The 16,682-nt window shown below is 39.8% G+C and overlaps 1 protein-coding gene across 3 annotated transcripts in view; it reads right to left on the bottom strand.

Moving 5' to 3' along the window:
* Nucleotides 1-16,682, bottom strand: part of LOC144682673 (F-box-like/WD repeat-containing protein TBL1X) — a 323,543-nt gene that overhangs the window by 238,616 nt on the left and 68,245 nt on the right. For 2 of the 3 annotated variants that reach the window (XM_078545241.1, XM_078545242.1), the window contains exon 2: nt 8,768-8,842. The exons of the other annotated variant lie outside the window; for it this stretch is intronic. The gene's annotated coding sequence lies outside the window, so the exon portion shown is untranslated. The remainder of the gene's footprint in view (nt 1-8,767; nt 8,843-16,682) is intronic. 3 annotated transcript variants of the gene reach the window in all.

Genomic DNA, 16,682 nt, shown 5'->3' with positions numbered 1-16,682 from the left:
TTAGCCTCGCGAAAACAGCAACTCAATTGCTGATTTGCTCATGAAATTCAAATTAAATTTGCCACAGAAAGTTGGAGCTGGCACTTAACAGCACAAAAACGCTTTTAACAGTGTGGTAACAATTAATTCAATGCTAATCAACCTCACCAGCTGAGACAGCTCTACTTAAATCATTGAGTCTCACTCCTGATTGTTGGGCTAACTTTAATTTAATTTTTATTTTTATACTGTATTACTTTTCCTTTCTTTTTTTTTAACTCTTTTTCTCTCCCTTTCTCTATATAATCTGATTGTAATTCGCCATCTTTCGCGGTTTCTTTCTCGGTCCTTAAATCTAATTGGTCGAGTTGGTCCTGTCATTCCTAAAGGTTTCACATGCCCAGTTTTGTCCTTGCTACACATTTATTTGTTCACACTTCAAGTAACTTGTAGGGCAAAATGTTTGAGCTGAAGGGTGCAGGTAAAATGCTAACTAATGACACGCTGCAGCAAAATCAGGGCAATGTGTCATGATACCACCATGGTTGTGCAAATGTAGAAAAGATCTCAGAGTTGCCAGAATAGCCCAGAGACACAGACATCAAAGTTTTATACGTTGCTTTTATAATTTTGCAATCAATGTTTACATTCCTGTCTTGACTACTGTGAAATGTAAACAGTTTTTTCAAAGCTTTGGCAAGCATTCTTTCCTAACTTACTACGTAGTGGATGGTATAAATTTATATAATGCGTTATTAACAAAAGCAGCTTGGTGGCCCAGCAATTAAGTGGTTACACCTACTTTCTCAAACAGAATTCCCAATCTTAGGGTCGCCAATCTTAGCCATCTAACTGTGGGGATATACTGAACAAAAGGCAGGTAGGCCCCTATAAAAGCAAAGAAAAGAGGATAAAATAGCGTCAAAGTTAAGATAAATTGCACGTAAATTATTCTTAAATGCTATTATTGTAAAAGAAGTCAGTGCAAACAGACTCAAGCTACCCAGGTTCTCCTCTGCTCATTACATTCAGGCATTCAGAATTAGGCACTAGAACAGCAGCTTGCAACATTTGGGCCACAAGCTGAGTGCAGCATGCAAATTCCTTCAAAATGACCTGGATGCATTAGTTTTTCAATATTTAATAATTGCAGAAAAATATTGAAGACTATTTCTTCCCCACTCTAAAACAAGTTAAATGCCAGATGTTTTCCCCTGATGTTGCACAGGTGGTTTGATGGCTGAGATGAGAGACAGAGAGAAAGAGAAAGTGCAAGAGGGAGGGGGAAAGAGAAAACAAAGGGAAGACAAAGACTTAAAATTATATAGCACCTTCTTACAGCCAACTAAGTACCTTTTGAAGAGTAATCACCGGTGTAATGTAGGATCTCTTCTATCCATTTAAGGCCATTGTTCAAATACTTCATATGGGAAACCAGGTAATTAGAGCTCCTTGTAAATAGCTATGTTCATATGGAAACTCGTGAATTGCTTGAAAGTTTTAGGCTCTGACTCAGCAGAGCCTGGTTTTTTCCCCTCATTTTAAAAAATTTTGGTTTACATCGGTAACGAAACGTAGCACTTGACTGATGATACATGATCTACGCAAGCTAAACAAAAAATTAAACATAAATACGATTTAACAGAAGCAGAGAGATCCTGAACAGCAAATATCTCAGTTTTCCAAGTCATAAAGGTAGATTTTCCACCATGGCTCAAGTTGCTTACCATTGCATAAAACTTCATATTTTCACCATGAAATCAATCAGGACCTACACTAAATAATACAATAGTTCATAAATATAACTATCAGCACCCATCTGGAGTACTGATACAAATAGATATTCTTACAAAGAAACTTTTAAGATCAACATCCACATAAGTTATTAGAGTGACAACATTAGCGCCCTCTAGACTTGTCTTGACTGTAAACATTTAATGAAAACTAATCTTGGCTCTCAGAGTACCTGCCTCAGCTCAGGGTTACAGGCTGGAAAGGTAAAGAATGAAAATTTCCACACGGAGATCTTAAAGACCCAATTTAAATGGGGTCACAAGAAGCACTCCTTCTCAGCTTAGAGGAAGTGCATATCATATTCCTGCAAGTATCATGCCATCATTATCAAATGCAATAATTTAGCCAGGAATTGAATCTAGTGGCTACAGGGCTTAGAGTTTTGAGTTGTTACGCATCATCTTGACTTAATAGCCTGGACTTTATGGTAGGAATAACTTCATCGTTACTAAGGAGTAAATTGAACAGCAACATACAATGTCCACACATATGCAGTTAAACATGGTAATCCCAAAGTTACTGTCCACTTTGTCCTGTTCCTCCACAAACTTTGCTACACAGGTACCTCTTTGAAAGACTCAGCATTTAAGCACGTGAAGGATGTGAAGGTGTGGTACTCACCCACCAGATACTCACATGCCAGAAAAAGTTAGGGGCTTATCTATTCAAGCGTAAATTAATTAACGGAGTGATAAATCTTAATTATCAACAACCAACCACTTTGGCACTGAAAATGTACTTCCACATGTGTGGAGTCTCATACCTTTAGATTTTAATTATTGTTGGATATTTTTAGGGTTTTTTTTACTTTTTATCTTTTATCACACACTCTTAATTCCATCCTTCTTGCCCTCTCCATTTTGCTTTCTGTACTGATTTTAAAATGCCCCATGTTTTGCAGTTAGCAATGAAAGAACAGCACAGGCCATTCATCACTTTGACAGCTGTCCACAGACTTGTGAGCATAGACTTGCTGTCATAGGACATCTGCTCCAGTGTGGTGCCCTTTGTAGGGAATCTGTGATATGTGTGAACAGGGTAAGCAATAGTTGACCACAAAATCTGGGCCAATTTGCCTCAAAAGGAATATGACTGCTGAGTGTTCAGAGGTACAGTATGAACGTGTATTGTTTCATAATAAGTGCCACGAATGCAGCAAGACATGAAATTTGCATTTTTAAATTTTAAACAAGAATATACTGTATCTAGACGTTAATTTAGCAACATGCTTGCATAAGTGAGTTCTCCTATGTGGTACATAACCTCATGCCAAAATTACACATCTTATGTACTGCAGTATATAAAATCTACTTCTGTTTTAAGGGTGATGAAAGAAGAGTTTTTGGGGCAAGCCAAATCCCAGGAATGCCTTGTAAAGTTTGCACCGACCCAGGCATAATAACCTAGATATTACAGTGTAAAATTAGCAAAAATGCTGAGTGTATGACATTCTTCTGTCTACTAATTTAATGGAGGCAAGAGCCCATTCAACACCTGTTAAAGCAGCATGCATAAAAATATCAAACAAGCAACAATTTGTATTTAACTGCACCTTTAATGTAGCAAAATGTCTCAGACACTTCACAGAAGAGTAATCAGAAAGGTGACATTCAGCCATGTTAGGACTGTGGCCGATGTTATTCGCTGAACAAGCCCAATCCCAGATGGAACTTGGTATTTTGTATTTGAAAATGAGACGAAAACTATTGATCTCAGTTGCATAGAAGCCCAGTAACACTCTTAGAATTTTAAAATTAAAAGATTTACTAACAAGAGGTAATCAAAAACTTAAACACACAAGTTTAAAATTACACAGTTGAAAGTCTTACAAAACCCTCCCACCCCCCCAAAAAAACACTTGGTCAGAACACAAAAGTAAACTAATTGGCAACAGCTCCCTGATAGATTTTTTAACAATAAAAATTCAGTAATATTACCCAAGGCAAAAAGTGCTACTACTTTAATAAAGTATATCACGTGGCTTCTCGCTCTCTTCCACTCTGCTGTGGAAATCCGAAGTAAGTTCAGAAACAGACTGTTTTCTGAAAACAAAGACTTTTCTGGCTTGAAACTGGGTGGCTGCTTCAAATTCACAACTTTTCTCAGCACAGAGCTGGTCTCAGGACATCTCGCTCCGCAGTCAACTCAACTCAACATCTTTCATTAAATATCTTTTTTCCCTTACATCCTAAACTCCATTGTCCTAAGCATCCCTTTGAAATCAACTTTTCTAAAATATAAAAATCTTTCATGTCTTCCTATTGCCTCCACTTTCAGGTGAAACAAAATTTAATAATCTTTCCTTGTTTACTGATAAATTACAAAGGTTTCATAAAAGTCCCTTAAACTCCCTTTGAAATTTAACAGCTGAAAAGTCAAGTCCTTAGCTATCAACAAATGCAAATTTTAAAACCCAATTTATTTACTTGTAATTCCTGCTTCACCATAGCCTCTCATTACAAATACATGCACCTAGCACCTCTACCTTTCACCTCTCAGCTTCCATAGACAATGCTGCCCCTATGAACCTTCCCCCAGTTTAATTAATCATGGACACACACACACACACACACACACTCTTCTTTACAGAATACCACCATATTCCCAAAAATATTAAAATAATAACATCCATTTTCACAGCCAAAGGAGTAGATATTTGGAGGAGTGACTCGTGATTAGTCACAATGATGGGGTTTAAGGAGGATCTTAATGGGGGGGTGGGGGGGGGGTGGAGAGACAGTGAGGTTGAGACCCTTTAAATGTTTACTAATATCAGTTATTTCCGAACTTCAATTTGATGCAGTAGTAGATGCTCTGTTTTTTTTTTATTAATAATAAATTTGCTGTACCAGACGTAAGCTGCCGCGTTAGCAACAAAGTCAGTTTGCTCAGTTCTACATACAAACATGGTAAAGTGATGAGACTGCCTTATGTACCACATTTATATTATGGCACTGCTTTGATTGAATGCGATTCAATAAATTATCCTAGTTCCCTTGCTGCTGAATCTGTCTGCTTTATATTGCAGTTATTTACTTAACAGGAACATTGGTGGAGGCAGCACTCTAAGACAAATACCCCTGCCCCTTTGAAAGAGCTGAGACACCGCCGCTTGAGATATTTTTGCCAGCATTTCTAGAGACAACAGCATCCTGACAGCTTTTTTTTTCTGGTTATGGTTAGACCAAGTGCTCCCTCAGGAAAGGTCCAGCAATGAGGCTATCATAGTGGAATTTGAGGAGCAAGAGTCTCATTAGGGAAGGTCCAGCAGATATGGTCACAAATCACAACCTTTAAGTTTGTATACATGCAGCTGTTTATACATTGCTCCAGCACCGTGGAATCTACCCTAAAATGTAGATGGGGAAGACTTCACAGCACCAAAAAGCCTATATTATTAGAGTCATTCCTTCTTAAAGGGCCACTGTAATAGAAATATAGCTTAAAATGTCTCAGACCCACCGCATGCTCCTGTCCATGACTGATGACTGCTCCATTTTCTAATTTAAGAAAATACTTTGGCTTAAGCAACAGGAAAGGGGGTGGGGAAAGCACACAGTAGATTTGATGTTAACTGATATAAACTTTCTCAGGACTAAGGTGACCTTTAACAAGAGGTTTTTTAAAAAGTTTGCTGGAAATAATTTCCATATAAGCTACATACGATAGTTTTCTGCGATTTGATGAAGTCCAGGATAAGAAATGGGGCTGTAAATAACTGACATCCTTGTTGAAACATGTAGCAAAGCAACAAATTTTTTTCTGTCTGTATCTGGCAAGTATGTTTTGGGTCAATGTTTACCTACTTGACAAAATGTAAATACACTGCATTTTGAAGTAATTCAGTCTATATGAAGCACATTGTGACTTCTATGAGAGCTGGCATAAGGCACAATATTTTTTTTTCAATGCGATTTTTTTGGTTAAAAAACAATTATCTTTCCTAATCATTGAAAAACATAAAAGAAAAACTGCATATTTATACAAAATCATTGATACTTCTGAAACGTTTGCATAGAGACCCAAAAACCATTGTTAGCATAATGTTATGTATTGCATTTAACCACTTACAACCATCTTAATAGGTCATTACATTTTTTTGTATGTAAAGATAGCAATTACAAAGCAAGTCAATATGGTACCATAATAGTTATGTTACTGGACTCACAAACCAAAAAAATTAGAGTTTTCTTCTTGATAATCTGAGTTCAATCTGGAAATTTTAATAAAAGCAAAAAAAAACCTGTCGGATTCTCAAAAATTCAACTGGATCACCCACGTTCTTTATGCAATAACCCATAGTTCTCATATTGGCTTATATTTGATTCAAGTCCCACACCAACGTATTTGACTCTTAACTGCTCCAAAGTGGTCAGGTAAGCCATTCAATTAAGGGCAACTAGGGATCAGCAATAAATTCCAGCTTTGCCAATGACACCCACGTCCTGAGAATGAATTTAAAAATGTATGGTGCTGGCCACAGTAAAATTAAGAGGTAAAAAAGCATGTTTTTATTACAATTACGAAAGTGCCATCACTTACCAGACTAGTCTGACTATCCAATTACATTCCAAGAAAGCACAATATTTAATGCCACTTTTACTACTGGTTACCTAAGAGGGTCAGTCACTGAGAAAGAATGCATAGCATGTGTTCACAGTTCCATGATGAGAATGTTTTACTCATGGCATTTTATTTTTGGTTTTTCTATAATAGAATAGATTTTTCAAAAGGATTGATGTCTAGTAAACTATGCCAGAGGACACCTTAGCAGGCCTAATAAAATGGAACATGTTGTTACCTCACAGCTACACCTCCAACTCTCTCAGCACTCCCTGTTCAAACTCTTCCATTCCAGATTCCGTCCACCAAAGCGCCACAATTCCACTAGCCAAAGTCAAATGTGACCAAGGCTTGTTGTCCTTCTTATCTCCTTGACCTGTTCATTGCATTCAGTGCTGTAGATCATTCTGTCTCATCTCTCTAGTTCACCTCCGTGGCACTGCTTTTTCCTGATTTCACTCATACATGTTACAACAAATTGTTCCCAATGGATTAATCTTTTCTCACTAGGCCACCTCTAATGTACCCCATGGCTCCACCTTTTGTTGAAGTCTGAAATAATCCAAGGGAAGGCAACCTACTTGAATGACACCCCATCCACCACATTAAACATTAACTCTCACTCTCTCCATCACCAGCCCACCTTGGTTGCAGTGAGTATCATCTACAAGATGCGCTCCAGTGACTCGCCAACACTCCTTCGACAGCACCTCCCAAACTACCGAACTCTACCACCTAGAAGGACAAGGGCAGCAGATGTATGGGAACACCACCACTTGTAAGTTCCCCATTCTGAATTGGAAATATATCACTGTCATTGGGTCAAATCCTGGAACATCTAACTAACAGCACTGTGGATGCACCCACAACACATGTCTGCTTCAATTCAAGAATGTGGCTCACCATCACCTTCTTGAGGGTAATTAGTGATTGGAAATAAATGCTGCCCTTGCCAGCAATGCCCACATCCTGTGAATGATTAAAAAGCTCAGTGGTATGATTCAGAAATATCAGGTTAGCACCATCATTCAAACACTGGGTCAGTATCTACACATAGACTAATGAAACCCAAATTCATTTCTCCACCTTCTGAATTTAATTCCAAAGCTTTTGCTACCCTCTCCCAATGCCTGTTTGATACCAAAAGTATGATAATGTTAAAATTTCCCACAATTTAACATCACTCTTCCCAACTGCCAATACAGGCTGTCTAGAGGTACAGAACCTAGACCAAACCCTCAGCTGAGCTTTCTTCCCTCCATTCACTCGGCTTCAAATCTCTTACACTTCCAAAGCATTTCCCATCTCTCCTCTCCCTTTACCACTTCATGGCTCAATTTTTGTTACACCTTTATAGCATTCTCTAAAAATCACATCAAATCATTTATTGTGTTCTTGCCTGCACCAAACTCCACTGGTTCGCCTGGGTTCTGTAAATTCAGTTCAAAATCTTCATTCTGATGGGTTCTGATGTAGAGTCATATGGACTCGAAACGTTAACTGTCTTCCTCTCCACAGATGCTGTCAGACCTGCTGAGTTTTTCCAGCTATTTTTGTTTTTGTTTTAAAATCCTCATGTTTGCTTTCACATTTCTCCACAGCTTTACTACATCTTACTCATAGTCATCTCCTCCAGCCCCAAATCCCTCAAGTACTAGCTTGTCCCCTGCATACCTTGTACCTTGTTCTGCCACTGATGGCCTTTCTTTTAGCCATTAGACCCCTGCCCTCTGAAACTCCCTTCCTAAAACCTTCTGTTTTGGCACCTCCCCCTCTGCTTTCAAAAGGTCTTCCCCCAAACTCATCTATTTGACTACGTTTGAATCTCCCTTTCCCCAATTTATTTCTGTGTGTTTTTACATACTAGAAAACTAATCTGTCTTTTCTTCTTACTGATGCGGACAAGCTGCATTTTACTAGCATTTACTGTCTTTATTTCGCTAGCATTTACTGTCTTTATTTCAGGTTTCCAGCATTTGCAGTTTTTTTTTCCCCTTTTCAGTTGTTATGTGATGACATAATTGTTATGTGATGATATAACTGAGTCAATGATCAAATCACTAACACATTATCTAACCGATATATTTGAACTGAGAAGGTTAAGGATAATGCAAATACTTGATATGCAGCACTACTAAGATCTACTGCAAGGCAAGCTTAATCTACTGTGTATACTGTCAGACTCTACCTGGAGTTTCTTTTTGCAGTGGGCTATTCCTTTCTGAGGAACTCAGCCTATCTAAAAGATTTGCTACACTGTGGTAACATCACTTTTAAGGAAACCAAACAAATAATATTTTGCATTTACCACAGACACTTCCTCTTAACAGAGGCTTGGTGTATCTCACATTTGACATGCACAACAAGGCCTCAGAAGCATCAGAAAGTTAAATATTAACACAGAATTCTGAAAAGTTGATGCTGTACTTACTCTATTACCAAGGAAGTGAGGCCAAATCACTCACACTTCAAGTGCTACTCTGGGCCAGAAGTGACTGTCAGTGACCTGTTGACACAGAAGAGAAAAAGACATAACGAAGATGTACTTTTACACACAATGTACCACGATTAGATAATTATTTTTGTGATTAAATATTTTTCTTAATAGTGTTGATGAACTCTAAGACTCCAATTACACTTATGCATTCACACTTATTTCAACGCAACAGATATTTCCTCGCAAATCTCCAGCAGATGCTGTGTGGGCGAGGTAAATTAACATACAGTTGAAATAAACCATGATTACAGAAGTACTGTGGGTTAATGACCATCTTTGTGCATGTTGAATCACACTGCTGAGCTCAGTAACTCATTCAAGACGAAAGTTCCCGCAAAAATGTCAACAGCACTCACTAAAAATAATTTTAAAAATGTAGCCGAGAAAGGAACATATAAAAATTGCAGCTAATCATAATATAATTTTCAAGAGGGTTGCTCGTCTCTTTCAGGAAAAGTGGAAGGATTTTAGCTGGGCTCAGTGCCTCTCAAGCCAATTTCCCCAATGTCAACTACACTTTCAAAGAAATCATCATACATTGTGAAGTACAGGACCAAAAAAAGTTGTTGCAGACTGTCTATCTGGACTCTAAGTCATTCATTTCCTCAAATATAAATATGCAATTCTTTGTGTTAAACTGTTCCATACAATCTGCCTACATTACCTCCCTAGGTAACCCATTAACACCAGCACTACGTGTTGCGTAAAGCAGTTTAAGGAAAGGATTTGCATTTATATAGTTCCTTAGCGATCTCAGGACATCCCAAAGCACTTTACAGGCAATAAGGCACTTTTGAAGTATAGTCACTGTTGTAATGTAGAGCAACATGACAGACATTCTGTGCACAGCAAGCTCCCACAAATATCAATGAGATAAAGACAAAAAATCAGTTTCACTATGTTAGTTGAAGGATAGCTATTGGCCAGGAGAGCAACCTTATTCTTCTTTAAATAGCAGTCACAGTGATGGCAAAGACAGGGTTTTGGATAGAGTCCTGTTCGAACCCAATTCTGGCCCAGGTATATCTTGTATACAAAAATCGGGGCAAATCCAACCCAGCCAATTACTGCCCCATCAATACTCTCAAAAATCAGTAAAGTGATGGAAGGGGTCATCAACAGTGCTATCAAGTGGCACTTGTTTAGCAATAACCTGCTCACTGATGCTTGGTTTGGGTTTCACCAGGGTCACTCAGCTCCTGACCTCATGTTCAAACATGGACAAAAGAGCTAAATTCCAGACGTGAAGTGAGAGTGGTTGCCCTTGACATCAAGGCAGCATTTGACCAAGTGTGGCATCAAGGAGCCCTAGCAAAACTGGAGTCAATGGGAATCAGGGAGAAAACTCTCTGCTAGATGGAGTCATACCTAGCACAAAGGAAGATGGTTGTGGTGGTTGGAGGTCAATCGCCTCAGTTCCAGGACATCACTGTGGGGAGTTCCTTAGGGTAGTGTCCTAGACCCAACTATCTTCAGCTGCTTCAATGACTTTCCCTCCATCATAAGGTCAGAAGTGGGAATGTTCACTGATGATTGCACAATGTTCAGCACCATTCGTGCCTCCACGGATACTGAAGTAGTCCATGTTCAAATGCAGCAAGACCTGGACAATATCCAGGCTTGAGCTGACAAGCGGCAAGTAACATTTGCGCCAGGCAATGACCATCTCCAACAAGAGAAAATCTAACCATCTGTCCCTCTATAGATGATTTTGACAGAAACCAAGTGTATCCCTTCCATCCTGGTATCTAGACTTCAATTTGTCCAACATTGTTTTAAATAATACAACAACAGCTTGCAGATAGATAGCACCTTTAACATAGTAAAATGTTCCAGTGCACTTCACAGGAGCATTATTAAGACTTTAGCCAATTCGATTCACTCCATGTGATATCTCAATCCTAGGATGTGCTGCAGGAGTTTCTCAAGGTAATGTCCTCAGCCCAACCATTTTCAGCTGCTTCATCAGTGACCTTCTTTCCATCATAAGCTCAGAAGTGGGGATGTTCGCTGATAATTGCACAATGTTCAGCACCATTTGCGACTCCTCCGATAGGGAAGCACTCCATGTCCAAATGCAGCAAGACCTGAATAACATTCAGGCTTGAGCTGATAAGTGGCAAGTAACATTTGCACCACACAAGTGCCAGGCAATGACTATCTTCAGGAAGGGAAAATCTAACCATCTCCCCATGGCATTCAATGGCATTACTATTAGTCATTTGGTAGTACCAAACTTGAGTATTACTGAAAAAAAGACATTTTTTGTCAAAACTTTTCTTCTTGCACTCACCAGGACAATTTGCAAGAATACCAATGTAACAGAAACAACAAATTTATACTGTATGAGAAGAGAGAGCTGATTGGTTGGCAAGTGGACTCTGATTGGTAGAGGTGTTGCTATGGAGAATGCACCAGTTGATGGTGACTGACAAAATTCCGCACTGTTTGAAATTTGAACCAGGCAATTTGACCCTTATTGGTCAAGACATTGCCCTGAGGAATAAACCAGCAAATGGCTGTCATGTATTTTGTTTAGCTGCAACAGGTGCAATGTGTACACGTTCTTTCTGTCTGCAAAGAACAGGGCCCTGTGTATTAATATATGTAGCTTCCAGTGCACGCAAATGCACCACATTGCGAGCCTGACTGACAATCTTAAATTGGTTGTCAGTGTAATTCTTAGCACACTGAGGATTATTTAGCAAAGGTTGTCCAATCGTGGAATCACATCTAACGTTGGACACTGTGTTTTGAGTTTTGCAAGCAGGGTCTGGTTGGGTACGGTCTGTACCTTGCCTGTTGTGAACAGCGGCTGGGACATGGTGTTTGATACGATCCACCAGTCTTTGGGAATTCCAAAATGACTAACTCACCTTCTGACTCCCCTAAGTCTATCCACCAACTACAAGGTACAAGTCAGGAGTGTGATGCAAGACTCTTCGCTTGCCAGGATGTGTGCGGCTCCAACAACTTTTCAGAAGTTCGACAATGCCCAGAACAAAGCACTCTGCTTGATCACCCCAACCCACCACCTTCAATATCCATTCATTCCATCATCGACGCACAGTGGCAGCAGTGTATACCAGCTACATGATGCACTACAGCAACTCACCAAAGCTGCTTCAACAGTACCTTACAATCCTGGGACCTCTATCACCTGTAAGGGCAAAGGCAGCAGATACATGGGAACACCACCGCCTGGAAGCTCTCCTCCAAGCCACACACCATCCTGACTTGGAACTATATTGCAGCTCTTTCACTGTCAGGGGACCAAAATGCTGGAACTCCCTTCCCAGCAGCATTGTGGGTGGACCTACACTGTGTGGGCTGCAGCAGTTCAAGACGGTAGCCCACCACCACCTTGTCAAGAGCAATTAAGGGTGGGCAATAAATGCTGTCGTTGGCAGCTATGCCCACATCCCATGAAAGAATAAAAAAATATCAGAGGCAATGGTGGATCAGTGCAGAAAATCCATCCACAAGCAGCCTGGGCTCACATTTCAAACCATATCTGAATGACTTTGACACATAATAATTTCAAACTATTTACTCTGTTCCGTTATTTATATCGCAATCAGTAAAATATTTCATTGTAATTGTTTCTTTAAAATTATTAATTGTACTCAAGATTTTGATAATGCAATTAAACTGTTAAATTCAGCTGGCCTACAAACAGATTTTTAATAACTATAGGCTAGAAATGAGCATTGGAAAATTTAGCAGGCAAAATCATTGTTTTTATTCCATCCTTCTATCCATTATTTTAATGGATTTCTAGCCTTAAATGTTTGAAATCACTAACATGTTCAGACCAGAATACTACCATTTATATTCAGATCCAATCAAATAACCTTGATCTGAACTGAATGTAATCTCATGTCTAATATTTATCTTTAGACTGAACACATCTACATGCTGCAAACACCACAGTTCTTGACAATATTCCTTCCCATTTGTTTTTGGAGTGTGGGGGTGATTTAAGTGCACGGCCCCTTTAAACTTTTTGTCCAGTAACTTACAGGGTCCGACTTGCACACATCTTGCACAAAGACTTTCGGGTTGTTGCTTAGTTTACAGGGAATACTGTAGTAAATATATTTTCTTCCATTCATGCTGTCAAAAGGTAGTTAGCCATATAAATCAACACCAAAAGCAGGGCAGAAGCTATGGGCTCTAGGCCATTGGGCTCAACATCTGCTCCCTCCATCACGGGCACACTAATTGCAGCATTTGAAAATCTACAGGATACGCTGTAGCAACTTGCCAAGCTTACTTCAACACTACCTCCTTCCACCACAACTTTTACCACAAAGAAGTACAAGACCAGCAACGTCACGTGAACATTACCTCTAAGTGAACGTAATGCCGAACCTTCGTCATCACTGGTGATTCCCTAACTAGACCTACTGTGGGAGCACCACCAACATATCTGCAACAGTTCAAGGCGACCCAAAACCTTCATAGGCTAATAGGGCAGGACAATAGATTGCTTCCTTGCTCATGTTGCTCTAATCCCCAAAACAAATAAAAAATTTAAACCAAAACAGTAACCATAAATTGGTATGCAAACCTTACGCAATGGATTTTAATCGCTAGTATTCCAGATTTCCTCTCAGTGTAACGTAAGAGTTGGCGTTTCATTTAAATTAAAAGCTTAGGACATGAATTTGGAGCCTAAAAAATGTTAATATAATAGGAATAAGAAAACTTCATTCCAAGTAAAAGTTCAAATGGTCATAAATACATTTTCCTGATCTTTAAATCGGAATCATGCATGTTTCCAGACATCTTACGGCTGATTTTCTAAATTCGCACTCCAGCAGTGGGGCTTTCTGTAGGGAATAAAATTCAGAAAATTATCCTTTCTATGCCCATTTTGTTTGACTTGGAATTAGGACGGTTTGCCCTGAGGACATCATGGACTGAATTTCTTCCTTTGAGTGCTGGTTCTGAATGTTCTACAATACTTCAATTTCAGTACTAGTTCTTTTACATTGTGGTCAATAATGTCCATAATAATTTCCTCCTCTCCTTTTCTAAAAATGCTGTTTTAAACCAGCTTTTACAGATGTTAGTAAGCCTCCTGGTACCTTACCATAGTATCCATTTTCCGTATGTAAACCTTGACAGACTATTAATCCCCAGAGAGAATCACATGCAAGCCAAGCCGGTCCTCAGCAGATGTTTACATGCAGACAGGCGCACACTCAAAACACTGTAGGAATCATTGGATAGCAATCAGGGCTGGGAAGCGTGGTTGATTTCCTCCCTTCCTTGCCTGGGGTGCTACCGAACTGTCTCACCTCGACTGCTATTCTAGCAGACTTCAAGCAACTCAGCAAAGACCAGAAAACGATCCTGTTGTGTGTGACTTGACAATATAATCAGACAATGCCATTACTTGTGGCCTTTTTAAGGGAGTTCCTTCATTTGTCTATCTTGTTGCCATCCTCTGCTTCGCCCAGGATAGGTCTGTGGTCAAGGCTACAGAATCAATTCACCAATTGCCAAAGTATTTGTGTGACATACTATACACTTTAGTTTGGTCCCCATCACAGTGAAGTTCTTGTGGCAAAGTGGCAAGCTCTTTCACGTTACTCCAACACAACACCTGCAGTATAACTACTGATTCCGCATTCAGAGAGATATTTGGCAGCGCTTGGAACTTTGATTGGAAAACGTGGTTTCACAAGCACGTCATCTATAGTTAAGTAGTCACAAGTTTTTTTTAGTAGCTCGCTGCGCTACCTTTCCATTTCCATTTTTGGATGAAAAGAGATGGCTAGGCTTTCAGTTTTTTTACAACTGCAATTAATTTCACCAGTGGCCAGAGAGCAAAATGAAATTTCCAGCTACACAAAGAACCCTACTTTCTCCCATTGAACATTCAGCACAAATAAGCTACACCATTGAAACTACCTAAAATGTTAGTGAATTCAGGGTCAATGAAGAATTACAAAGTGCAACATTTAGCAAGAATAGGAATTACAGAGTTGAATTTTCTGTTGGTCCTATCGCTGGGCAGCCAAGAAGGATCCTAGATTCAGGCACTAGACCCATTTAACGTCAAGATCAAATAAAACATCAAGGGGGGCAGCAATTGCCGTTTTAGGAGTAAACCTGCCAGAGTGTGCACCTGCAAACTCCCACGAAAATCAAGTAGTGGCCCAGTAGAACAGACTCCTCCAGGGTGGAGTATTCCAGGCCAGGCTGCTTCCATTCCAGTTTTAACTGCGCCCTCCATCCCAATCCCCACCCCCAAAACGGAGCTCATTTTCTCGACCTGGAGGTTGACCTTATCATCCAACAGGGTGATGGCCTGGAGTCAGCGGGCTGCCCTGGACCTTCAAGCTCCAACAACAAGAAAATGAGGCCCAGCCCTCAAAATAGACAGAGGTCCACCCAGTGGAAAATTCCCTCCATGGAGTCAAACTGATTTAGAGGTTGTTGCTACACCTAAGGAAAATGTTAGAGTTGGCGAGTAGAGATTATACACTTGATAATCTCCATACTTTCCCTTCAGTGTGACAAGGATCAATCAATCATCAAGTTTCAATATCTGATACCAGTTTTTACCCAAAGGAATCGCTACACAACTTGGAGAAAGTTTACTTACGTACACCGATGATATAAGGCATCAAAGCACCTGTTGCTTACATTTCAAATGCAGAACTGAAAAATTCTGCTGTAAATGGCAGGGCATGAAATAACAACCTGCCATCTGCCATTAGCAGAACAATTTCTGCCAACTGGGCTCCTACTTTTAGCAAGCAAGATTGCATATGACTGCTCAATCAGTAAGCCTCGAAACCCTCTACATACTATTCACACTTCTAAATTATTTGAACAAGATGTGACCAAAGTTCATAGTTTTCCCGCAGGCTGTGTCCCATGGAGGAGATTGCAGCAGTCGTTTCAAGAAGTGTTCAGAAACTTTCCATTTCATTCTATAATGAATAGTAAAGAATCATTTTTAACCTCAAAAAATGGATTTGCTTAATTTTATCGTTCTAGTGTGCTAATTTTAAATATGTATGCTATGATACTATTTGATTACTTATGTAATGCTACAAATTTAGCAACTAGGACAACTTTTAAACAGAGGGTGTTTGATGAAAGACGGTCACGCAAGTTCAGTTACAATTTTAATGAAGCCTTTAACTTATTCATGTTCCAAGTTCTGGCTTTATTAACAAATGTGGGGTTTCCAGATTTCACCGGCAGAAAGCAGGAATAGGGAAAGTCTCTTGGCAGCTGAATTATTCTGGGTATGAGGCAAGAATTACAATACAGAACTTGTACAGACATGGACCTGGAAATAGGCTCTCACAAGCCTGCCAGAACGGGTAACCCGATATTGAGTTGCAGACCTCATTTTAACATGACTTAGCAAGTTGTGGACGCATGTTAGACATTCCCAGGCAACCTGTCTGCAAGTTGCCATTGGACTTTTGAGCTGCTGTGTCACCAGGACCAATCCTCAGGTAGGTTATGGAAGTGTTGGGAGGAGATGAGGGAGGGGAGGGGGCATGGAAAAGAGTGGTGTGGAATGATCAGGAGAGGGCCAAGTGGGTGCCACCAAGTCTTCAGTACTGCAACGGAGCCAGAGGAGCACTCCTACTCTGCCTGGTTCCACATTCAGGTAAGTATCGTTCATTAAAAAAAATACCCAGCATTTTTTCAGCTCCCAGCTGTCTCTTTATGGAACGCTGGTATAGCTTCATTTTAGTCTTGGCTTGGCTCTCAACCTGTTGGAAGCTGAAAAGTTTCCCATCAAGTTGAAACTTAATCATGACCCCTTGTGGAAGTAGGCCTCAAATGAGTTCCATGACCAGGCTGATAGCGA

This window comes from Cetorhinus maximus, chromosome 7 (assembly GCF_964194155.1).
Source record: "Cetorhinus maximus chromosome 7, sCetMax3.hap1.1, whole genome shotgun sequence".
NCBI lineage: Eukaryota > Metazoa > Chordata > Chondrichthyes > Lamniformes > Cetorhinidae > Cetorhinus > Cetorhinus maximus.
This window is presented reverse-complemented; position numbering and strand designations above follow the sequence as displayed.